Here is a 25,677-nt window from a genome sequence, read left to right on the forward strand (position 1 = left end):
TGACCGTTGTCATGCTCTATGTATTTCCATTGCTGATAAAGCAGTAGAAGGACTTGTTTATTCCCCCAGCATAATCTTGAACATTGTCAAGGATGATTATTAGATGACACCTCATGCAAGGTTTTAACTCTAATATTCAGATTTCTACTGGTCCAAAGGGGAAGCCAAAAGCAGCTCTGGGGAGCAAGAGTTCTCTGCTCTCATAGGCCCAAATGATTCATTCACCAGGCTTCCCTAGAGATAAAATGTCCAGTTCATCGTCTTGAGGGCCAGTGTCCAGCAGCCCCTTCAGCTAGTTCTTTAGTTTCCTTGGTTCATACCATGAGCAAAACAGCTGTCTGTGAAAGCAGATAATAAAATCCAGCCTGGAAGGAAAATCCGCATACAAAGCTTCTCTCCAATGTCTAATCAGAGTTTTGTCCACAGGGAAAACCGAGCCACATCTGATATACAAGTTATCATTTTGGCTCTCCATAATTAAAACTATTGTTGCCATGGCAATTCAAAGAGTGTTGCAAATATACGCACAGCTAATGTCATGCCTTTCTTGTTGATACAATTTGCAGTCCCAGTCTGGGTTTGTGGTAGGACAGAACAAATGTGACTTTGGCATACTGCAGTGCAAAACCGGCTGACGTGAGGGGACTGGAAACTACGTTATTCACTACAGGTACGGGATTCAAGTGTTTCCCCCCACCCCTCCCCATTCCGGCCCTGTCCAGTAGCCTAAAAATGAAGACTATTTTATTTGTGCATATTTACCATAGTCAACCCTTCTCACAATGGAAAGTTTCTAGGTTTCACCTTTATCTTCTATTTGCATCTAGAAGATTATGACCAAACAAGATTCCCAGATTAGTAGTATAACAGGTCTCTTTTAAGCACCGTTATCAGGCAATAAGAATATTATGTTATATTCCATGCACTGATATATTTTCTATTTGGTCCTGTGACTTAGTCATGACAGCTAAAAATATGCACAGTTGTCATCATCATATATAACATGTAAAAGGACGCCAGGACAAATTCAGGGAAATGGGAGCCCCAAGGATCATTTAAATCAGTTACTGGGACTACCCTAAAAAATAAAGTTCACACAAACTCAGTTTCTCATATGGTCTCCCTCTGTCGCTATTTCTTTGAAAATGGGTCCCCCTGCTCAATGCTTGGGATGCCTTGATGACACAAGGATCCAAGACAACTAACTCTTAAATGTCAAATCAAAGACATCTCTTACTGGAGGGTGATCTTTTCTGCCTTCTATTCCTTAAATCCCTCTCAAACCCCAGCTCTAGAAAAATTCTGAATGAACAGACAAAACCTGACTTAGGTGGTGACCTGATAGGCGGGTTTGTAACTAGTGATGGAGTCAAGCTCTCAAAGTCAAAGGGGACCCATCCACTATTCTTTGCTAGGCAGAGGGATGCTCAGGTGACCCAATCTATTGATGCTGAGGAGGGTAACTCTGACACAAACAGGTGATTATAACGTAAATAGAATCTCTTAGAAAGTAGAAGGTGTAAATACATAATTAAAATAATTTCACATATATCATAACACACACCTTATATCAAAATAGCTCTATGGTTCGGTATATTTAATTTCTGACAGTGAGGAAAGGGTTGATTGTTTTCCCCCCTAGGAGAGAGAGAATTTGATTTTTACTGTTTTTAGGATTGTGGTTATATGTCTAGTAAAAAGATCTGGTTTCTTTTTCTGGCTGGAGAGTGACTTTGCAAACCAGTAATAGTTTAGAGATCAGGGGAAAAAAATGGATAATGTTTCACTTAATGCTGGGGACAGTAGCTCAAGATGTTGGAAGTAGCATATAATGTTTCCCCTGGGGGGATCTGAAGGTAGCAGGGTAGCTGACAAAAAAGCCAAGAGGGCTTTGTAAGTGAAGGGAGCTTTCATCCTGGCAAATAAGTAACGGGAGTACATGGAGGAATTTTGAATGCTGCATGCTGTCACTAACCTAGCTTTCTCTGCAAGAAGAATAGCTAAACACAGCACCAATTACTATATTTCATGGCCACTCTGTCTCACTGGGATACAACTTGTTGTGGGATTAGTGTCTAGAGAGAAATTCTCAAATAAGTGGTTATGGTTACTAAAAGACTATATGCTCAACCCTGGCAACCTTCTTTTAATTTCAAATGTGATCCCAGCCATAACCCAATAGCTCTGCCCTCTGATGACAGAGTAAAAAAAAATCTAATACCATGCCTGAAACTTTATAGATACTTCTTTAGTGTTAGGTACATAACATTTATACAACACACAAAATTAAGTCTCCATTTTTCTACCTTGCTAGCAAAATAAGTAGGGCCTATCCTATGAGTCAAGATTCTTCTGGCAGGGAGACTTTCTCCTAATGGAATATAATGAAGGGCCAGAGCAAAAGCACCTCACACCACGGAGGGTGAGGGATGAATGAGAACAAAGTTATGAAGGCTGACTTGGCCTAAGAGGGGTCTTAGTAAACTGACAGAGAGGAGTCTTTTTGCTGAGAGCGATTCAAGGATCTGGGGCATTTCAGCCAAACACACAAAGGAAACATGAAAAAGCCTCTTTAGGCAAGGGAACAAAACCTAGCTCCCTTAATGGCAACACAAACCCAGCTCAAGGAGCTGTGTCTGTCCTGTTCTGTAGCTGAGGTGAGCATGATAATGAATAGGGCCGCTGGTAGGAACCTCTAGTCAGAAATATGATAGACGTAGCAGGGCCTTTAAAAAGAAGCAGAAAGAAGCCACGTACCTGCACCGTAGAGGAGTGACAAAGGGAGAAGGGGCCACCAAAGCCAACAATTCCATCTGTCTAAACAATGCTTTGACTCCAGACTTGTGTAGTTCAAATTGGAAAAATTTTAGAAGAGATGCTCCAAAGGCAATTAGAGATTTGTAAGGGGGAATTAATAAGGAAGGTTAAAGGTATGAAATAAGGCTGAGTAATAGCTTAGTAAAACTCAGTCTGGAATATGAAGGTGTATTCTACAGTAGCAAAAGAAAAAAAAAATGAACCCCAACTGAAGCATGAAAAGCCTGGATTAGTTGTAAGGAAAAATATCTTTATCAAGAGGGCCATACACACCAGAAGTGGTGATGAAGGGCAGTTGTGTCTCCCCTTGTCTAGGGACCCTGAAAAGCAGATCTACAATAATATTTTAAGCATCGGGTTATCAGGAATCGTGCCTAGGCCACTTTTCCATTGTAGACAAACAACCCTTTCTCCTTGAGCCATCCTTCACATCTTCCCTGTTTGTTCACCTCTACTCTGGGTAGTTCTCCTTGCTGGAAGGCCTACCCTCCTCTTTGGACACCTTCCTACCCCATACATCCTTCAAAGCCTAGTTCAAACCTCACTTCTCCAGGAGCCATTGGGGAATCCTTCTTTGATCTCCACCTTCTCTATTTTATCTTTCTCTGTACTACGCTGTCTTCTTATATATCCCCCCCGTTTTATAGTTGTCTACATGACACCATCAGTGACTCTATAAGTACTAATACTGGTGTGTCTTATACCTACCCAGATTGATTATTGTTCTATTTACCACTTACTGTTTTAAACAGCAAGCTTTTTTGGTAATCCTTTCCCCATCCCCAATTAAAATGAAAGTCCCTGGAAAACAAAGGCCGTTTGTTATTAACTTGTACTCTACAGCTCCTCGTACAGTACTAGAAGATGGTGATGATGATATTAACGGTTATATAGTACTTCCCCAGTGCCAGGCATTGTGCTAAGTGCTTTACTTTTATTCTATCATTTGATCTTCACAACAACCCTGGGAAGTAGGTGCTATTATTATCCTCATTTTACAGGTCAGGAAACTGAGGCAAACAGAGGTTAAGAGATTCGATCAGGCTTACATATAACTAGTAAGTGTCTAAGGCTGGATTTGAATTTGGGTCTCTGACTTCAGGCCCAACATTTTAACATTCGATTCACCTTTAATTCAATCCACTAAACTAGGAAAAAGAAAAAGAAAAGAAAAGAAAAAATACCATTACCCTAACATGTTGTAACTTCTCTTTGTATGTGGCATAGAAACTCCAATGTATGTATGTTGGCTTTTTTTTTTTTTTTTGGTGAGGCAGTTGGGGTTAAGTGACTTGCCCAGGGTCACACAGCTAGTAAGTGTTAAGTGTCTGAGGCCGGATTTGAACTCAGGTACTCCTGACTCCAGGGCTGGTGCTCTATCCACTGCGCCACCTAGCTGCCCCAGCTTTTTTTTTAAGGTAAGATATGATGTTGAGAAAGGAGGTTAATTATTAGGAACTAATTGTATATATGCATATATATATATACATATATATACACATATATACATACATACATACATACATACATACATATATATATATATATATATACACACACACACACACACACACACAAATATGCCTACCTATGATTTCATTGATATAGAGAATTCCTGGCAAGAAAATAAATTTGGGACATGAACAGTTAGGTAAGGAGGTAGTGTATGATAATGGGATTTGGATTTTTGGATCACAGCTTACAATATAGGGCTGACAGATTCCTGGCCAGAGATGAAGTATATACCTAAGAAATACCAGTAAGAATCTTTCTGCAGGATGTCTTCCAAATTTAATTAAAAGTGCTTTGAACTGAAAAGAATGGGCGAGGAGATGATTGTTCATATATATATTTCCTAAGTTAGATACCATAAAAGAGAGAAACCACAAAGAATGAAGAAGAACATCAACTGAGATACAGGAATTCACAAGAGAAAAACCCCAAGAAAGGAGGTGGTAGTAAAATCTATAGCATTGACTATCTATACACAAATGCCCAAAGTTTAGACAAAAAATAAGAGGAACTAAAGATCCCAATGCAAGATGGCATTTGAGATTACAGGAATCACAGAGACATGGTGGGACAAAATCCATGACTGGAATATGTGTCTGGATGAATATATGCTCGCATCTATGTGGCAAAGCGGCTAGAGCATTAGGTCTGGAGTCAGGAAGACCTAAGTTTAAATCTGACCTTACACACTTACTACGTGTGTGACCCTGGACAAGTCATTTAACCTCTTGCCTCAGATTCCTCATCTGTAAATGGGGATAATAATAACACCTACCTCCCAGGGTTGTTGTGAGGATCAAATTGAGATAATAATTGTAAAGTGCTAAGCATGGGGTCTAGCACATAGTAAGTCTATATAAAATGTTAGCTGCCACCATCATTAGATATTTTGAATAAGGTATATTCATCCAGACAGAAAGAGATATTAGATGAGGAGTTTAGGACATGGATGACAAGCCTGGAGCAGAGAGGTATTAGTGATGGAGAACTTCAATTACCCAAACAGCTGTGGAAGCCTTCCCCATGCCAAAATCAGGACAGCTGATAACTTCTTTCCTTATCTTAGTGATAACTTCATCCTTTAAAAGGTAGAAGAATCAACAACTATGGGGCATTCTTTTCTGGAAATGAATTTCACTAGAAGGAAGAATCTGGTTGTTAGGGTGGAAATGACAGAAACCTTAGAGAAGAAGTGACTACTATGCCCTCAAATTGATGAGTGAAGAGAGGAAATCTGGCTATCATCTGAGATATACTCTCAATTCTAGGAAAGAAGATTTCCAAAGGTCCAGAGGAAAAACAGGTAGGCTTTCTTGGACTAAAATGCTTCAAAGGAATTCAATCCAGGAGGCATGGGAGGAGCTCTAAAATTTAATTCTGAAGACAGAAAGGGAAACAATTCCAATGAGGGGTAAAAAAGGAATTTATATAAAAAGACCAATGTGAACATATAAGGAATTTACTAACCAACTTAGATTTTTAAGAGTAATGTATAGAAACAGAAACAAAGCCAGGGAAGGGAAGATAAATATGAGTAAGGTGTGATTGTAATAAAAAAAAATGAGAACAATTAAGGCCCAGGATGAACTGAGGCTGGCAAGAGAAGCTAAGGACAACAAAAAGGGGTTTGTTTTTTAAGCTACATCAGGGGAAAAACAAAGTTCAAAGAAGAGATAGTCCGGTCCTTTGCTTTCGGTGAATGTGATAATGATAACTGACAACAGAGAAAAGGCAGAGTTGCTCAAATCTTACTTGCTTTCTATTCTAACTGAAAAGGATAATGACTTTTATATGGGAAATGACAGAATCAGAATGACCAGTGGTGCATTGACACCCAAGATAAGTAAGGGAATAGCAAGAAAACAACTAGCAGCCTTTGATGAATTCAAGTCAGCTGGCACTGATGAACTACGCCTAGCAAAGGTGATGGCCAAAATATTGTTAATGATATCTGAAAGATTGTGGAAAACAAAAGATCTACCAAAAGACCAGAGAAGGACATTTTTTGTGGTTTTCAAAAATGCTAAGAGTCTGCAAATTGAGCATGACAAGATCCTGGGAAATTTTAAGAATGAATCATTAAAGAAATTGTTGGCAAACATTTAGAAAGTAAAGTGGTGAATGATTATAAAGATGCACACAACTTGACAGGATTACTAAATTAGTAGATGAGGGAACTGCTGTGGATAGAGTTTACCTAGATTTTAGCAAATCTTTTGATAAAATATCTCATACTATTCCCATGGAGAAGGTGTAAACGTATGTATTTAGATGATAATCCAACCAGCTAGATTTAGAATTATTTGGCTCGCTGTATACAGAGTTGATGGTTCGCTATCAATGAAGTAGGATGTTTCCAGGGAAGTACCACAGAGATCTGTAGTTAGCCTGCGTTGTTTAACATTTCTATCAACAACTTGAATACTCACTCACCAAATTCAAGATGATACAAATCTGAGGATAGTTAACACAATGGATGACAGAATCAAGATGTGAAATAATCTAGACAAACTGCAGGGTTCAGCACTCTAGCTTCCAGACTAAATCCAATTTTATTTACATATATAAAAAACATTCTTACCTTGGGAATATACAAAAAGCCGACTGGATTTGGCCCTCAGGCTATACTTTGCTAACCCATGGACTATATCATTGGGTCAAATCTAATAAAATGAAATTCGATAGGAATAAATGTGAAGTCTTGAACTTGAGTTAAAAAAAATCAGCTTCACAACTGTAAGACTGGAGAAGCCTGAGTACAGAGTAGGTGTTTGGAAAAAATCTAGGGGTGTTAGTGTACTGTAAATATGCTATGGGTCCTATCAGTGTGTTGAGGCAGCCAAAACAGCTAGCTAATGTGATCTTGGGCCACATTAAGAGGAGCAAAGCTTACAGGAATATGGAGTCTGCCCTCATCAGACCTCCTCAACTGCAGGATTGTGTTCAGGTCTGGGCACTACAGTTTAAAAGGGCCATTGACAAATTGCAGAGTATCCAGAAGCGTTCAACCAAGAAGAGCCTTAAGTCTATGACATAAAGAACAGTTGAGTAAAGTGGGCGTGTTTAGTGTGGAGAAAAGAAAACTCAGCTTGAACATGATAGCTGCCTTCAAGTACCTGAAGGCTCTCATGAGAAGGAAGGATTAGACTTGTCCTGTTTGGTCTCAGAGGGCAAAGTCAGGGACAAAGGGTGTAAGTCAAAAAGAGGCAAATTTTGATGGCAGGAGGAAGAGAATTCCCTAATAATTATAGCTGTCCAAGGGTGGAATAACCTGCCATCCCTTCCAGATGAATACACACTACTAAATGCTAAAGCCCAATTGAATCCCTAGGGGTACCATGAAAAAATTACAGAGAACTAAGGGCTCTAAGAAAGAGGAATGTTTGGGAACCTCTACATTATTACCATAATGCCTCTCTCTACAGAATGTATGTTTTAAAATAATAAAATAAAATAACTCATACTTCATATAACATAGACTATCAAATATAACTTTTTATAAAGGAAATGAAATCAATGCATTTTAACAGGTATCTAATATATAAACACATTACCAATGATTGTATAAAAAAAGCAATCCTGAAGTTGCTACTGTGACATCTTTGGGAATGTTTAAACATAAATATATATATGCATATGTGTGTATACCTATACATATATACATACAATTATCTATGTTTAAATATGTAGGTATAAATATATGGTATGATGACTAAGAAATAATTTCATTAGAAACAATAATACCTTTTTTTTTGTTTTTGTTTTTTGTTTGACAGGGCAATGAGGGTTAAGTGACTTGCCCAGGGTCACACAGCTAGTAAGTGTCAAGTTTCTGAGGCCGGATTTGAACTCAGGTACTCCTGAATCCAGGGCCGGTGCTTTATCCACTGTGCCACCTAGCTGCCCCCAACAATAATACTTTTTAAGGGAAATGTTTTTACCATCAGTTACCTCTCCATGAGGTGGTAATTAACTTTTCTCACAAGGTCTAGAGAAATGTTGGAAAAAAAAATGAAAATGAGGAGTATTAATGTACCCATAGACATTTTAGAATTCTATTTTACCAGGTGATTGTAAGCACCAGTATTAAGTTCAACCTATATGTCATTATAGAGTCCAAGGTGGAGAAAGAGGAGGGAAAAAAGGAAAAAGACTTAAATACTTGTCTAAATTTTAGGACCAAGAGAATGGGGAGAGTAGAATATAATGAGAAGAACTAAAGGTAAGCTAATGCTGTTAACTCTTGATTGTGCACACTAATGGAGGGGAGCAGCAATATATACAATACAAAACATCAGATAATCCAAAGATCAATTACTTTACATCGTGTCTTCCCCTCAGCAAATTTACCTTCCTAATTATGATTTGCTGACATTTATATTAAAATTAGTTTGTATTCCCAAAGCACATAACAACTCATAGTGGGGGAAAGGATTCCCCAATAAAGCAGAGAGGCATATGGAAGCCATTCTGGCATGAATAATTTTCTATGAATTATCCATAAAGTGAGTAAACAACACATGGATAATTGAGAGTTGACTATATATTTCTCATCCATCCACTACTTTAAAATACTTAAATTTTTTTTTGCATAAATAATGAAGAATACCTTTCAACCAACCATGTTAGGAATGGAATAACCAGAAGCTTTGATAAATCCTTCCAGCTTTCAGCTAATTCTCAACCATAATAAGCATCCCTGACAAAGACATTAAGGATACGAAAGTAGTCAGGAAGAGCAGAAACAAAAATTGCCCATCTTGGGTTGCAATAAGATATTGAAATACAAATAATACAAAAATAGTCCCAAGCAATTTTATTTAAAGTAAACACAACCCAAACTGAAGAAAATGGGTCTCATGAAGGTTTCATTGATTAAGTGATTAGTTTGCCAGTGAATGATTATTAGTCAGAGAGGCTGGAATTAGTCACTTCAGCCCTGCCTCCCATGAATAAAATGCGGGGAGTGCTCTCTCTCCCACCCTCTGTGACAGATGATATCTGTTTTCTCCTGTGAGTTTGAATTTAAGAGCCACTGAAGCTCAGCAACAGTATATTCTGGCTCAAATGAGCTGAAAATTGCATTCAATTTGAATTTCAAAACTGGAGGGGAGGAAGAGGAAAAAAAGCTCAGCACCCATCAAGACTGTACTTTTCAACTACTTCCTACTGCTTAGTTGCATTCATGCTGGCTGGGGACTTGAAACTCAGTATATGATGTAGGGAAAGAGCATTGTTGGACTATTGCCCAGTCTGAGTTTAAAAATAAACTTTTAATAGTCAGGATCAAAGCAAACCTTCATTTTATGTACATAATGCACAATGCATCCCACCCCCAAAGAAACATTTATCTTTTAAAGTCTCAAATTGCATTGGTTTCACTCAAATACTTTGTAGGTTCTAAAGACAAAAATGAACTCCCTAAAGGACTTCAGGAAAGCAAATTTTGTCCATAAAATACGTTAGCCCTAATTCAACTCCCCCAAGGCCTTTGATTTGCTATAATCAGAATTCTATGTGGTTTGGTTTTATTGTGCTCCTTTCTACCCTTCCTCTACCCAAAGGCTTGCTTATCAGATCCTTTTCTATCAATAGCTTTTTACCATTTTTGTGTCACAGACCCCTCTGGAAGTCTAGTGAAATCTATCAAACTTATATCAGAATAATGCTTGTTAAGTACATAAAATAAAAGGAAATCAATCATATTAAAATGCATTTATCTAAATATATTTTTTAAAAGTTTACAGACCCCTTGAGTTAAAGTTCCCTGTCTTAAACATGATTAGCTCAGATTACACAATAGCTGGAAAGCTGTGTGAATATTCTTTCTTTTTTAATGAAATGCTTCTTTAAATGCACTATGAGAGGCTGGTATTGAAGGAATCATGTTAAATCCCTTTATAAAGCAAAGGATGTCTCTACAATGAAGCTACTTTATATGTTTGTAAAATTTGGATTTTGGCTCATGAGGTTTACTTCCTTCAGGCCACACCTGTAGCTGACAAGAATGGAAAACTAAAATTGCATGGATAATTCTTGCAGTCTGAGGACCTGGGTTCAAGTATCAATTCTGCTGCTTATCTGTGGGGATTACTTTATTTCTCTTTTTTATTTATTTCTCTTTGTTTCTAAATTTCTTCTTGGAGAGGATTAGAAAAGATAACCTTTAAGGATTCTTCTATTTCTAAATCATATGATCTTAAACTAAATTCAGTTCCTATACAGAGAACAGTAGATGATACACTGGGACCAAATAACAGTATGACTATTGGTCCAAACTTGATGGTTTTATATAAAGGGAAAGAAAAAAACTTTAGATTTTTCCAGTGCCTGAGTCAGTCATATATAACAAAACTTTAGAAACTGGTATTAACTCTTTGAAATTATAAAATCTGATAGTATAAAGTGAAACAGTAATTTAATGAATAGTACTGAGAAAATAAGTTAGTTTTTCCTTTAGGGAGCATGTTGAAGGTATCTGGTACTGTATAGGTGTGTAAAAGTACATTGGTGACTTGACACTGAGCTTAAAGATAACTCAATAATATCAAAATAAACCATCATTTTATGTACATAATAACTTGACACTCAGTTTAGGCTAAGAATTTTTCATGGTAACCAGGAAAGCTAGACACCACATATTTTTGTTTCCAAATGGCACCAATTCCCATAAGATTAAGGGAAATGAAAGAAAAGTAGGCAAGAACTCAATACCCAGGAAAGTAGAGGGATATTTTATTCATAGTCATGGCAAAATAAAGCTTTTATATCTTTTATCTGGGGATGGCTAAAGGAAGAGGGAGTATCAGTAGCTGGGGAGGCAGTGTTAGGAAAAAATACTGGATTTTGAGTCAGAAGACCTGAGTTTGAATCACATCTCTGCTCCTTCACACCCAAGGGACCTTTACAAAGTTATTTTATCTCTCTAGGCCTCAGTTTCTTCATTTGTAAAATAAAGAGTTTGGACTAAATTCCACATCTCTTGCAGCTTTAGATCCTATTGCTCTAAATGTGGGCAAAGTTTGCCTAGGGCCCCAAGGATTTTTCCAGGCCATTTTATGAAGATTATCTTACCCTGAACTTAGGGGAAAAGTATCTTCCCTCAATGCAAAGGACTCCCATCCCTCCTCAAAAAAAGAAAAGAAATCCAGTTGGACCCCCAAACCCAGTAGAAACAAAGGTAGAACATTTACTTCCACAGAAACAGTTTTTGGAAATCCAAATCTAATACTTGGAGTTGAATGATTACTACTAACCACACTCAAAAAATTAATTTGCCTAAATATTCAATATTATAATAAAACTTTTTTAAAAAACACGTTTCCATATTTTTAATAAGTCGGCACTAAGATTAGTTCTACGTCCCAAAGAGGTAGATTTCCTAAATAAGGTGCTTGCTATTACATTTTAAGACACCAAGCAGATGACAAGTAAGTGTTCAGTGATTATCCTAAATATGATTATCAATGATAACCTGACAAGTGTTATATTTGTCACACGGCACATGAAGAGCAGCTTACCTTTCAAACTTCAATAATGTGAGCACAGGAACTTTTCTCACATCTTCATAACTTAATATTGTTTCACTGATGAACCAATAAATTGCCAGCTCTATTCATTTATGTGACGTGAGCAAGGATCCAACCCAAAAAGAAGGAAAAAAAAAGTAAGGTCAATTTTCTTGGCTACTACATTTCATAAAATCTCCCAGGCAATAAGGTTAAGCACACATTAATAGATATGACTTTGGATAGAGATTTTGCCTTTAGCAACTTTTTTATTTTCCTATAGGACCCAGGACTGTATTAATACTCAAAATAAGCTACAGTCTTTATTGTTTTAAGTTTTCTTCCTTCTAAATTTTATGTGCTTTATTAATCTTTTGTTCCTCTTTTATTTATAGCTAATGCTCTGGTTTTAAGGTTTCAAAGCATTTTCCATTATAACCCCATTTATAACTTTCAGAAATATTCTTTGAACAGAGGGACCAGAGGATTTCTTGTTATACACATCCCAAATTTATGCATTTCTTCCAATGTCAGGTAATTTTTTCCCTTTCTCCCCCCCTCCAATATTTGGCAAGATAAAAGAAAAGGTAATATTAGTCTTTCTGCTTAGAAAAAAATATGAGGAGAGTCTTATTTTATTTAGAATTTTTTTCCCCAATTACATGTAAAAACAATTTTTAAAACTTTGTGTTCCAAATTCTCTTCCTTCCTCCCTCCCCAGTCCCCTGCTTAAGAAGGCAAGCAATTCAATATAAGTTATACATGTGTAGCCATGAGAAGACTCTATTTTAAATAACTCCATCATAAGAGTTAAACAAATGAATTTTTAAAAATATGGTTCAGGTAAAATGCTTCCTAAGGGAAGCCTGCCTTCTCAAAGCCAGCTGTACCTTTACTCTCATGAATGAGGACATTTTAGAGCACCAATGGGATCCCTTTGATGTCAAGGGGAGCTCTGCGCTCAGTTCCTGGCAGTGGGGTGCCTGCTACCAAAAGAGCAGCTGATAGACCCCTAACGGATTAGCTTGGTGAGTACACACGCAGTTCCTGAAGTACAACATGTGGGAAAACTAATTAGCAAAGTGGCACAAGGCCATTTTCCATCACACCCTTGAGGCCTACTTGTGGTAACTGTGTATTTTAGAAAGTGAGTGCTTCAAAGAGGGTTCCACGTTGTGATTAGAAGATTCTATGAGGGGCCTGTTAACAGTATTCACCAATGCAGACCTTCAAACCCATTTTTTTTCTTTGTTTTGCTTTTTTTTTTTTTAAAGAGAGAAGGAAGGTTAAATAGAAAAACAACAATTACATAAAATTGAGGTTGCACTTCTTTCTTTCTCTCACTTTCCTAAAGCAGGAAATCAGAAAAGATAGTTTTCAAGAATTCTTGACTAGAGTAATCATTCATTCTTATGGAAGAATTAATAAAAATAAATTTTAAAAGGGGGCATTTTTTAAATCAATGATTAGTCATAGAAAGGTATAAAAACCCCACTGCCTACCACCCTGTATATACTGAGACTTAATGGGAGTCTTGAATCATGGTAGGGAATATTCAGGTAGGTAGGAAGTTTGGGAGGCTTTCTAGGTCATGGCAGAGATGGGAAAATGGGGGGGATTGTAATGTGGAAAAACAGAAGACATCTCCATCTGAAGTGGCATGTAGTGCATGTTCAGCATCTTTACATTAGAAACAAACAATGAAATATAGGAGGACATTAAAAGATACTGAAGGATAAAGGAGGAGAATTTATTCATGCTGGTTATAAAGAAGTTTGGGATTTTATAAGTGCAAGAGAAGAACTTTCACAAAGAGAATCTTTTCATATGCTTATGATATCAGAAATGTTGCTTAAAAATAGTTCATCTGTATGTAACATTATCCATATAATGCTGCCAATAGCAATGAAACCTGAGATCACTTGCTGCATGACAGTGAACTGCGTAACTTAACATTAAAAAGATATAAATTGCCTCAGCTCATCTAAGAAAAGACCCTAAATAAATTCAAGGTAATATTGTATTGTAATGGTAATTTTCTATCCTACTTCTCCCTTTGACTCCAAGCATACATCCATTCCCCAACCATTGCTACTCCTCATGATTTGAACATTCCATATGATATATACAAATGGCTGGCCTATACACGGAGGGAAGCTGCCCCCAGAGCCTAGGAGAAGGAGAAGTGCTCTCTGAGACCCCTTGCTTCCTTCAAGTCATGTTCTGGGTAGCCAGGGCTGTCATGGGGATGGGAGAGGTAAAGGTGAGATACGGTTCTATTGTTCTTTGTAGAAATATCAGGACAGTGAATCTGAGGAAGAAGGTCCAAAGGGAATGAATGATCTGAGACAGTATTTCAGAAGTTGTTGTTGTTGTTGATCCTTTGTTTTCAAAGAAGACCAGAAGAATAAGTAATCGAGAACACGGGACATCTCCAGTGATTCCAAATGTCCATAAATGTAACTGCCTCTCTCTCTCACATACCCTGTTTTCTCTGATTACCTTTGACTTCCAATTCCCCCATTCCTCTCAAGAATTACAGGGAAGAAGAAGGGAAAGGACTATATTACCATTAATTTTGTGGTTCCTTCTTGGCTAATATTGATGTACCATAGAATGCAATTTCCCATAGAATTACTTATAAATGGTAATAAAGCTCCTGGGCTATGCCACAAATATCTATTTAACTGAAAATGTAACTGAAATTCTTTACATTTGTAATAAACATGGTTTTTTCCCTATTATTTGTTCCTTCCAGATGTGAAATCCTTGTACAATAACCAAGTGGACAGACCACTGAAGAAACTGAATCATATAAATTGTGGTATTCTTACTACAAATGAAATCAGAAGATAAAAAGAAGTTGCAGCCAAATGGAAGAACGAATCTCGGATTCTCCTCAGGGAGGCAAATAAAGCAATTGGTGGCGTTGATCTTATCATGCATTCAAAGGCAATCATTTCATGAGACATTTGGTCATAACATAGTGCAGTGCTCATGCAAAAAGACCACCATAAAAATAATTGCAGCTTATGAACCACTAGATCTGTTGCAGAGGATAAAGGAGTAGAGAGGTACTCAGATGGACTTGAAAAGACTCTCCAAATTAAATCAGCATCCAGTGATTTCATTGCTTTGCGGAGAGTAGGCCCTTAATAAATGCTTGTTGACTCACTGACCAAAGGTGTGCTTAGGCAAGGACAGCAAAAAATTCATTCCAAAATATGGTCTGAGAGTAAAGAATGTGACAGGCTCCACTTTCCCCATCTCCAGAGCTACAGGTATAAAATAATACTACCTCAAGAAGCAGATGCACTGAAGCAAAAATTCAGAAAGGAAAAAAATTGAATATTCATTTCTATGTAATTGTAGGATACAAGCACATAGTAAAGTATACAGAAGAAAGGCATTTCTCAGCTTTTCTATCTAGTTACCATATATCAGATGTATTTAACTGGGTTTGACAAGAATGGCTTGATTTGCTTTAGAATACATAGCACTCACTCAACTACCTGCCTAACTAGTATCTAGCTAAGATGGTTCCTACTCTCAAAGGGAGGTAGGGGACGGTTGAGGGAGAAGGTCAAGAGAGGGCACTTGAAGAATAGATCAGTTTTGTGAGCACAGAAGAGTTTATTGGGAAATCGGAGGAAGCATGAAATTGTTTTAGGCACTTAGTAAACATATAGCTAAGGTGCTTCTTGCCCCCAAGATGGCTGCAGTCTAATGAAAAGAAAGAACATTAAAATCAACAAGAATATTTATATCAGTATATCAAAAGGAATGGGAGGGGGCAGAGAGTATGAGAGTGGGTTGGAAAGTGAACTGTATGTTTAATTCTATTTCTTTCTTTCTTTCTTTCTTTTTTTTTTTTTAAGTGAGGCAATTGGGCTTAAGTGATTTGCCCAGGGTCACACAGCTAGTAAGTGTTTAAGTGTCTGAGGCCAGATTTGAACTCAGGTCCTCCTGACTCCAAGGCTGGTGCTGTATCCACTGAGCAACCTAGCTGCCCCTTCATCCTATTCCTTCTAATCTCCTCTAGGACCTTGCTTAGTTAATGTCATATACATTCAATTCTCCCCTCTCATTCCCTTTGGAGCCTCCTTCCCTTGGGAAAAAAAAAAAGACCTTTCCTTGAACCTCCTATCCATTTAAACTGTGGTTCTATCTAATCCTTTCATTTAAATCCCACCCTTATAGAAAAATGGTCAACATTGAGTACCTCTATTACAATGAACAAATACAATGTCACCCGCTACACTTTGGTGCAGTACTTAAAGGAAAAATCTAGGACTAAGGAAAAAGAAGGTAAAGTCAAATACTTACTAAGTACCTACTACATGCCAAAGGCAGCCAGGTGGCACAGTGGATAGAGCACTGGGCTTGAAATCTGGAAGATTCACCTAGTATCTAGCTATGTGACCCTGGCAAGTCACTTAACCCTGTTTACCTCAATTGCTCATCTGTAAAAAGAGCTGGAGAAGGAAATGGCAAACCACTCCAGTATTTCTGTCAAGAAAGCCCTGAAATGGGCTCACAGAGAGTTGGATACAACTGAAAAACAACCAGACACCACCACCACCACCACCACTACCACCACCACTACTATCACCACTACCACCGATATGAGCCAGGCATGGTGCCAAGAAAAGCAAAAACAATCCCTGCTCTCAGGGAGCTTACAGTCTAATGGAACCTTTAAAAATGATTGGAAAATAAAGGTCTAGGCCAGGGGGGCCTTGAAAACAGCCTATAACAACTCCTAAGGGAAGGGATGCAAATAAAAGGAACTAAAGAGGAAATTCCTTCATTCTCCTACCTTACCTGAAAGAACAGAAGGTATTCAGGAGAACACTGTACACAGTAACAACAACATAGTAAGGATGGTCAACTATGGAAGACTGAGCTACTCTGAATAATCTGAGGCAACTCCAAAGGACCCATGATCAAAATGCTATCTACCTCCTGAATGAGAACTGATAAGCTCTGGGTGTAGATTGAAGCATATTTTTTTTCACTTTCTCTATTTTTCTTGGGTTTGTATATGTGTGTGTATTTTTTTGCAACATGCCTAATATGGAAAAATATTTTGCACAATTTCGCATGTTTAATTGATATCACATTACTTGCCTTCTCAAGAGGTGGGGGAGGGGCAGGAGAGCAAAAGAGAATTTAGAACTCAAAATTTTAAAAAATGAATACTAAAAAAAATTTAAATGTGAATTTTTAAACTGAAGGTATTAAGAGGGTTCTGGAAAATTACTAGGTACATCAAGACTAGTATCAGGTTCCAAACCCTCTCCAAGAGGAAAATGGTTTTACTGTAGTTGTCATAAGCTATACTGTGGCAAAACCTATATAGAAACAGTCAGAGTTGGTCAATGCAAGAGGTTACCAGCCTCCCCCTGGACATGAACCCTGGGAGACAGCTCCCTGTAACATAGAGGTAACCAGCTACTTTCAAGCCCAACTTTTTACAATCCAGACAAACCACTTCTGATGGTGATTAAGGCATAACATTTCTGATGATTTATTAAGAGCTCTTAGTTACATCAGACAGCTTATAATTAACAGCTTCCCCTTTCTCAAATAAATAAATAAATGAATGAAATGAGAGCTGCTAAGTGCTGGCCTGCTCCAAAGACTGGATGACATCATCGGCAGCTGCCAGTCACCAAGAGGGCAAATATCACAGTAAAAGGCAGTGTCGGCATAGAGGATGCTGAAAGGGGATGAGAGTGAAGAGTGTGGAGAGAGAAAAGAGAGGAAGGAGGGCATTTGCTCAATCAGTACCTATTTTCAGAATTTCCTTCAACCTGGCTTGGACTGAAAGCCATCAATTATTTAAAAGATGTAACATGATGCTTCCTTTGTTGAGGCAAATCTGCAAGCAGACCCCAAGAGAGAATAAAAAATGAATTAGGCAGAATTTATTAGTGTGCTTGAAGAAAACAGAGATTTAGCCACCGGGACTGGCTTTAGTTTTAAAAATAGTGTATGTTTGCCCCTGAAAGCCACACATAGCTCTTTTCCCCTCCTTTTTATTTATTTATTTTAAGCAGGGGATAATAGTGAAAGAGGAATCAATCATTTCTTAAACTTCTTCTTTCTTTTCTGACTCAGCCTGATGTATTGTCTTCATTTAAATTACAAATACACTAATCTGAAACACTGTTTACCAAGTAGCATATTAAATGAAAGATACAAGAAATTGCATCACTCACATTTTAAAAATGACTTTCGACTTGGGGCCTCATAAAAAATAGCCGACAGTGTTCTCTGCCTTGGATGCTATATTTCAGTTCTGGTGAATGAAATTCAATTAGTAGGCTTTGTACTTAGGACATTACAATGCTGATGGTTGGTCTGATCAAAACCACAGTGCCAAGGCCTCAAACTGCTCTTGGCAGACCACTATTAAGGAATATTTCAATGTAATAGATTGGCATGAACAAGTTTTTTTTGGGGGGGGCATAAATCGATCAAATGAGATAATTTTTGTAAAATGCTTAGCACAATGCCTGGCACATAGTAGGCACTATATAAATGCCAATCATTATCATCATTATAATATTTTCACAATGGCTAGAAAATAGGACTTGCTGTCTAGGATCGTTCATTCTTTTGGAGATGTGAGTGAAAAACCCAGCAAGGCCTTCAATACTTCAGTGACTCTCCTGTTAACCATATCTGTAATTTTTCACCAAAGGTACAAATAAAAGATCTGTACTTTCTTTTTTTAAAAAAATCAATCAATCAATTAAATAAATTAATTTATTTGTGGGGCAATGGGGGTTAAATGACTTGCCCAGGGTCACACAGCTAGTAAGTGTCAAGTGTCTGAGGCTGGATTTGAACTCAGGCACTCCTGAATCCAGGGCCAGTGTTTTATCCACTGAGCCACCTAGCAGCTCCAGATCTATACTTTCTTATCTTACAAGACTTAATAGGTAAGTCTTGGAGAGTGGCTTGAAGCACAAAAAGGTTACTGTGCTAGTAAGAGGCAGAGGCAGGGTATTTACCTAAGTTTTTCTAACTCCTATCCACTAAGCTTGAATGAAGAGTCAAACACACAGACAGCAACATTCTCGAGTGAGACAGGATCAGATTAAAATGTAATTGGAAAGAATTTAACAAAAATACAATAAAATGTAGATAATGTTAATAAGTGGTTTTCTAAGTCAATATATAACCCTCCTTAAGTACCATTTCATGACCACCATCTCTATTTGACAACACTGCATACACTACAGGGCCTCTCATAAAAAAGATGATTAATTTAAATAAACTGCTCAATAGAAACAAAAGTTATCCCTAATAAGAACTTAATAAATTTATCAAATTTTTCTCATCTTGTGTCCTAGGGAAGTAGTTTTTAGACCAAGTCTTAGCAAGCTCCTTTGAGGAAAAGAGAGTAAGTCTCCCAGTTTTAAAAAAATGTTAATAATAAAATATTCTTTCTTATATATTAAAGATCCAAAACACAGATATTCCCAAATTATAAGCAAATTTTGTTCAAAAGGTGCCACACATTTTTAAAAAAATTTCTCTGAAGTTGTGGTGTTTAGCAAAATAACTGGAATGGAATATAGTAAAATCAGACGTCTTAACCATCTGTATTACTACACAGATAATCTAGCTACACTAAATCCAGATAGATTAGGTAGGGTGGGACAAACTAAACTGTGGTTCTGTGGGCTAGCTGATTTGGTTGAAGAGGTTTATTTACTGTTCCACATCCAGAAAGTAAAAAATATAAAATTAAAATTTAATATTGGGCAGTAATGGGTTAAATAAAAATATGTCTGGCACCTTCCACATATACCTGCTCAGGTTAAAACCTGATTAGTGTCAAGAGTTTCAACATTCTTCCTGAAACTAAGAGCTCATGGAAGGGTGTTTTGTGATTGTAACTGCCTAAGAGTCTCTACTAAGTAAATTCCAGGTCCTATGTTTAAACTAGTGAGGAGAACTAAAGGAGAAGGAATGCCAGTCATGCCATGTGTTATGGAAACTCTACTGATCAAAGGATTTCCTATAAAGCTCTCTTTGACACAGCTTGTCTCCAAATGTAGTTATTGATGCTGGCCTGTTTGTCTTATACTGTAGTTTTTTACAGGGCAGCCATCTTGGCTGCTAAATTTTTTATTGCTGTGGCTGATAATGTCAATTTATTTGATAACTGACAACTCTGAGTCTAATAGAGCTTTCTTTGAAACTATCATGCTTTGTTTTCCTAGGAACTAATATTACTAAAGGGTTAAACACACACACACACACACACCCCCCAACCCCAAACTGTATTTAAAGAACTGCCTCTTTGGCAGGAGTTGGAGCTAAAGACAAACCACCATCATTCTCACAGTTCAAAGTAATACACAGATGAAGAACTATACAGGCAAATATTGGAATTTACAAAAACATTAGCAGAATTTATTCATTATGATAATATATCATTCCATAACAATTCTGTAACTTCTCACTAGCCTATTCAAGGAGCCTAAAGAGACAATCTAAAAATTACATGGCACCATCATATTGATGGGTGAATTTGCCATTTTGATATTTGAAAGGAAATGTACTAATATCCTTTTTCATTACTTCTCACACCAATTACATTCCATCCATACATGAAAAGTGTTTTAGCCTAAATGTAAAACAAACCACCAAATGATTTCATTTTATTCCCTTTCTTGGACAGCAATCACAGGACAAACCATGACAAGCTCTAGAAAAAATACTATTCAAGAGGTGGGTTTGGGCTCCTTGGTTTATTCCTTGGGCAGTTGTTAGTTTTGGATGGGCCCAAGGATGTCACGTGATCCAACTGCAGCTGGATGGATTTGGCCCTTGTGCCCTTTTTAATGACATTTCTCTTGGATTCTGCCTTCATTCAAAGTATTCAAAGGAGTTTTGCTAAAAATCCTATCAAGATATGCATGTAAAAACCATGCAGATTTGCGAAACAAATTATGTTAATGCTATGCTAAGATTATAAACATGATGAAACATACTAATTCACTAACAACTAACAGGAATGCAGTGTGGTACGATGGAGAAAGCTGCTCTATTTGGAGACCAAGGATACAGGTTCAAATCTCAATTCTGCTATTTACTACCTGTATGTGTTTGGTCATTCTCAGCGTCAGTTCCTCATCTGTAAAAAAACAAGGGGTCTAGAACTGGGTTTCCTTCCAACTCTAAATCTATGATCCCATGATTCTATTATAAATTCATGCCCATTCCACGTAGTACATTCAATGACTGCTTGGCACATTTAGTGTTATGCCTGAAACTGTAGTGAGTTAAATATATGTGAATTAATATTATAGGTTTGTTTCTTCTAGCTTTGGTGTGTTCAAATGTGCAACCACTATTCGGCATTTTTAAACAGTTAATTTCCTTTACAGTCTTTTCAAGAGAAAAACTACATCAGTCTGTTGTTAATATGAACACTTTTCATTGATGGCCCTTTTCAATGAGAGAACAATTCAGTCCTAGAGGCTGTTAATAATATCCTCATTTAAATGCTCCTTGTGGACTCTTTCCTTGAGTTAAACATCAAGCAAGGAAAAGCAAGCCCACAGATTTCCAAAGCAATGGGCCTGGAGAGGGATGGGTTTTCTTGGGGCCTGAGGTGCAATGAAGAGCTTTAGCCTACTCCATTTCTAAGCTCCGGACTAACCTATGCAACATCCTTGTTTTCTTTTCCCATTTTTCTCTCTTCTTTTGCTTTGCTGTTGTGAATTATCTTTCCTCCTCCCCTTCTTCAGGTCAGTTTTTAGCACCTTTCAGAGCTGGGGGTTGGTCAAGATTGAGAAGAGATAACAAAGCATAAGGATATGCTTTTCTTCTCTCAGCTCATGTTTTCATCACACTTGACAATTTTGGGTTTTTGGCATTAATCCAGTTAGTTCCAACAGTTACCCACAAAGAAATATATTACTACCAACCCCCTGCAATACAGACAGTGGGCAACTCATCCTCCACTCTTCAGTGATGTCACCTGAATGAAGTCTTCCAATCTGTATTCATTTCCTCTTCTGAACTATATAAAGAACCTAATCCATAAGCACTAAGAGCTGTCAAGGAAATTAACTGCAAAAAAGGATGTCCCGTCCAGCAAAATGAAAATGAAAATGAAAATGTTAAACATATAACATTTGATTTTTTTCCCTTCACTGTCTTAAGTGTTGGTGGGGAAGAAAAACATAAATATGTTATTTGCAGATACCCCAAATTTTCTAAGTATATATTAAAAGGATTTTTTCTTTTTAATATATGCTACATTAGGAGAACTTTTAAGATAGATGTAACAAAGAGGACAATAAGGAGAGTTTATCTTTTCTTCCCTGAACTAACATAATAGCCTCATAGTTGGTTTCCTAGCCTCCAGTCTCTCCCCTACCCAATCTATCATCCACAGTAACTAACTGATATTCTTTTTTTTTTTTTAATTTATTTATTTTTTGTGGGGCAATTGGGGTTAAGTGACTTGCCCAGGGTCACACAGCTAGTAAGTGTTAAGTGTCTGAGGCCGGATTTGAACTCAGGTACTCCTGAATCCAGGGCCGGTGCTCTATCCACTGCGCCACCTAGCTGCCCCTAACTGATATTCTTAATGAAGAGTTTGATCATATCACTCTCATGCTCAAGAAGGTAAGCGTGTGTGTTTAGTCATTTTTCAGTCGTGACTGACGACTCTTCATGACCCCATTTGAGGTTTTCTTGGCAGAGATACTGGAGTAGTTTGCCCTTTCCTTTTCTAGCTCATGTTGCAGATGAGTAAAGTAAGGGAAACAGAGTTAAGTGACTTTCCCAGGGTCATACAATTAATAAGTGTCTGGTGCCAAATTTGAACTCAGGAAGGAGAGTCTTCTTGACTACAGGCCTGGCACTCTATACTATATGGTGCCACCTAGTGCCCCTCAAGAAGGTAAAGTTGCTCCCTATTGTCTCTTGCATATAACTTCTCTGGCATTTGAAACCCTTCACCATCTGCTCCAGTCAGCCTTTCCAGGTTTACTATTCATTACTCCCCTTCATTCACTCTGTGTATCAGCCAAACCAGATCACTTGCTGTTTCCTATACATAACAATTCATCTCCTGTTTCCATGCCTTTGAATGGGCTTCCCTGCCTGGAAAGCACTCCCTCCTTGCCTTTGCCTCATAAAATCATTGGTTCCTTCAAAGCTCAGCTCAAGCATTACTTCCTAGGGGAAGTAGGTCCTGATTCCACCCTAGGTGCAAGTGCTTCTCCCCAGAAATTAACTTTGTATACATTTTAATTTAATTATCGATGTGCCTGTTAGTTTTCCTCAGGATACAAATGCTTTATTTTGGAGTATACAGTATATAGTATCTAGCATGTTGCCTAGCACACAGGAGAGTTACTTGAAAACGTGGTCTTAATATAATATAGAAGGACATTCTTCTACTAACTCTATGGAACTGACAAAAGCATATCTCAGATACGGAATATAATTGAATCCAAAAAGAAATTCTGCATGTAAAATATCCATACATTGATATCTATCTATCTAAACAGTCTATTTGGGTTTTTTGTTGTTCTTAATTTTACAATCATAGAACTGAGGCTTAATCACTTGTATGTGTTATAGGACCAGATGGTTTAAGTGGGTGTTTATTTACAGGCTCTCCTTGTTCAAGGATTTTAGCCAATTTTGAGAGCAAAGCTTAGAATCACCAATAATAGGAGGGAGTAAAGACTAGTGACAAGAGGATTGGAATTCACTGTTTTGTGTCATCAACCTCCCCCAAATACATACACACCAAATAGAGTCAACCACTTGGGGTCAAAAAGACAGTAATATATGTAAAAAAGTGTTTTTAGCTTTCAATTGAAAAGGTATATAAGCATGGTTATTAAATGCAAAGCAAAATGTCTTTTGTAAATGATTCCAAAATATCCAGTCCCAATATATCTCTGTACTTCCAAATCTTCATCTTTAGCAACCCACTGAACATCTCCTCCTGGTTGTTCTACCACTATGTCAAACAAACTGAATTGGTATTCAAGACAAGGATAAAAAAAAGTGTCTCAAATCTCAACAGTGAGAGGAAGAGAAAGGAAGATTTGGCATAGTGGGAAAAAAATTAGATTTCGAGTCATTGTACCTGACTTTGAATCCTGGCTCTACATACTTACTTCCTGTGTGACTCTGGGAAAGTTACTTTCCTTCCTGGGCCTCAGTTTCTTCTAAAAATAAACTAAATGATCTCTAAGGTCCCCAACAATTCTAAATGCTATTACTCTATCAGAAGGTTAAAGTGCTAAAAGTTGAGTTTATTTATAAGGCTCCCTCTTTATAGATAATAGAAAGCAATTTTTGTTTGTATTTGAGTTTTGACGGAAATCTGATTAGGATCAAATGATGTTAAGCAAGAAAACAAAAGAGAAAGTCTCATTTAGTAGCCCCTGCTGACCAACCCCCTTGGTTCAGTGATTAGGCACAGTCAACAGTTTGCCATGGCAGTTAGCCCCATGAGTTAATCACACAATTGACAAATAACCAACGACCTCAATTACACCAAGTATGGAAAACATGGGTAATTTTCAGTGAACTGCCAGGAATGCACTGTTCCTACTAGTTCCCAGAAAGTTATATGAGAACAAACTATAGGATAGTCTCTTTCCTATAGAAAAAGTTGAAAGAACTGGAGGAATATCTATTCTCCAGGATAGCGGGGAGAATGAAGTATTCCTTGAAATAAAGGAAACTTTCAAAAGGAAGACATAATTAGAATCTGAAAAAGCTTAACCTATAGAGGAGGAAAGAATGTGGAATAAGAATAAAAATATAATATTATTAGAATAAGGACCACTGAATCTTTGGAGCTTGGTGAAGGTAATGAGAAAAAGAAAAAGATCAAAGTAGCATTCTGTATTAAGAGTATTCTCATGATATGGTGGAAAGGATTTAGGTTAGGATCAATGACAGGAAAATACTACTTGCCACTGTGCCAAAAAGAAGAAATGTATGATGAGTATAAGAAATATACCATGGGGGGGGGCAGCTAGGTGGCACAGTGGATAAAGCACCAGCCCTGGATTCAGGAGGACCTGAGCTCAAATCCAGCCTCAGACACCTGACACTTACTAGCTGTGTGACCCTGGCCAAGTCATTTAACCCTCATTGCCTCGCCAAAAAAAGAAAAAAAAGAAAGAAAAAGAAATATATCATGAACATGAAACAGAAACATGATATAATAAAAATGGGGGACTTGAGTTATCCAGACAAATACTGGACTTCACACACTTTCTCTCTCTGCACTGAACTATAGCTGATAAATTACTGATTTAATGATAATTTTATTATTAAAAGATGGAAAACACAATGAAGGGAGCTACAATTCGAGATATTTTGGCCAACAAGAAAAAACTAATTGCTGAAGTAAAAATGGTAGGAATCTTGGGAAGAAGTGTTAAGGTCCAGGAATAGACTGATATTTATGTTAGGTTGGGGAGAGCTAATTTCAGAAAGTTTGGAAAAGAAATAAAGAGAATTCTGCAGTATAAAGTTCTACAAGGTGATGGAGCTGTGAACTGAGTCATTATGTAGAGTAATTTGGAACTATGTCCAAAGGAATATAAAAAAACCATGCATACCATTTAACTTAGCCATACCACTACTAGGTCTATATCCCAAAGAGAATAAACAAAAAGGAAAAGACCTATATGTACAAAAATATTGATTGCAGCTCTTTTAGTGGTGGCAAAGAATTGGAAATTGAGGGGATGTTCATCAACTGGGGAATGGCTAAACAAGTTGGTGTATATGATTGTGATGGAATACAATTGTGCTATGAGAAATGATG

General features: G+C 37.4%; 1 protein-coding gene across 6 annotated transcripts in view; it reads right to left on the reverse strand.

The window, feature by feature from the left end:
* The window catches only part of ESRRG (estrogen related receptor gamma), a 704,143-nt gene that overhangs the window by 468,216 nt on the left and 210,250 nt on the right, over positions 1–25,677 (reverse strand). For all 6 annotated transcript variants that reach the window (XM_043963448.1, XM_043963443.1, XM_043963447.1 and 3 more), the window contains one exon: positions 11,850–11,940. The gene's annotated coding sequence lies outside the window, so the exon portion shown is untranslated. The remainder of the gene's footprint in view (positions 1–11,849; positions 11,941–25,677) is intronic.

This window comes from Dromiciops gliroides, chromosome 4 (genome assembly GCF_019393635.1).
Source record: "Dromiciops gliroides isolate mDroGli1 chromosome 4, mDroGli1.pri, whole genome shotgun sequence".
NCBI lineage: Eukaryota > Metazoa > Chordata > Mammalia > Microbiotheria > Microbiotheriidae > Dromiciops > Dromiciops gliroides.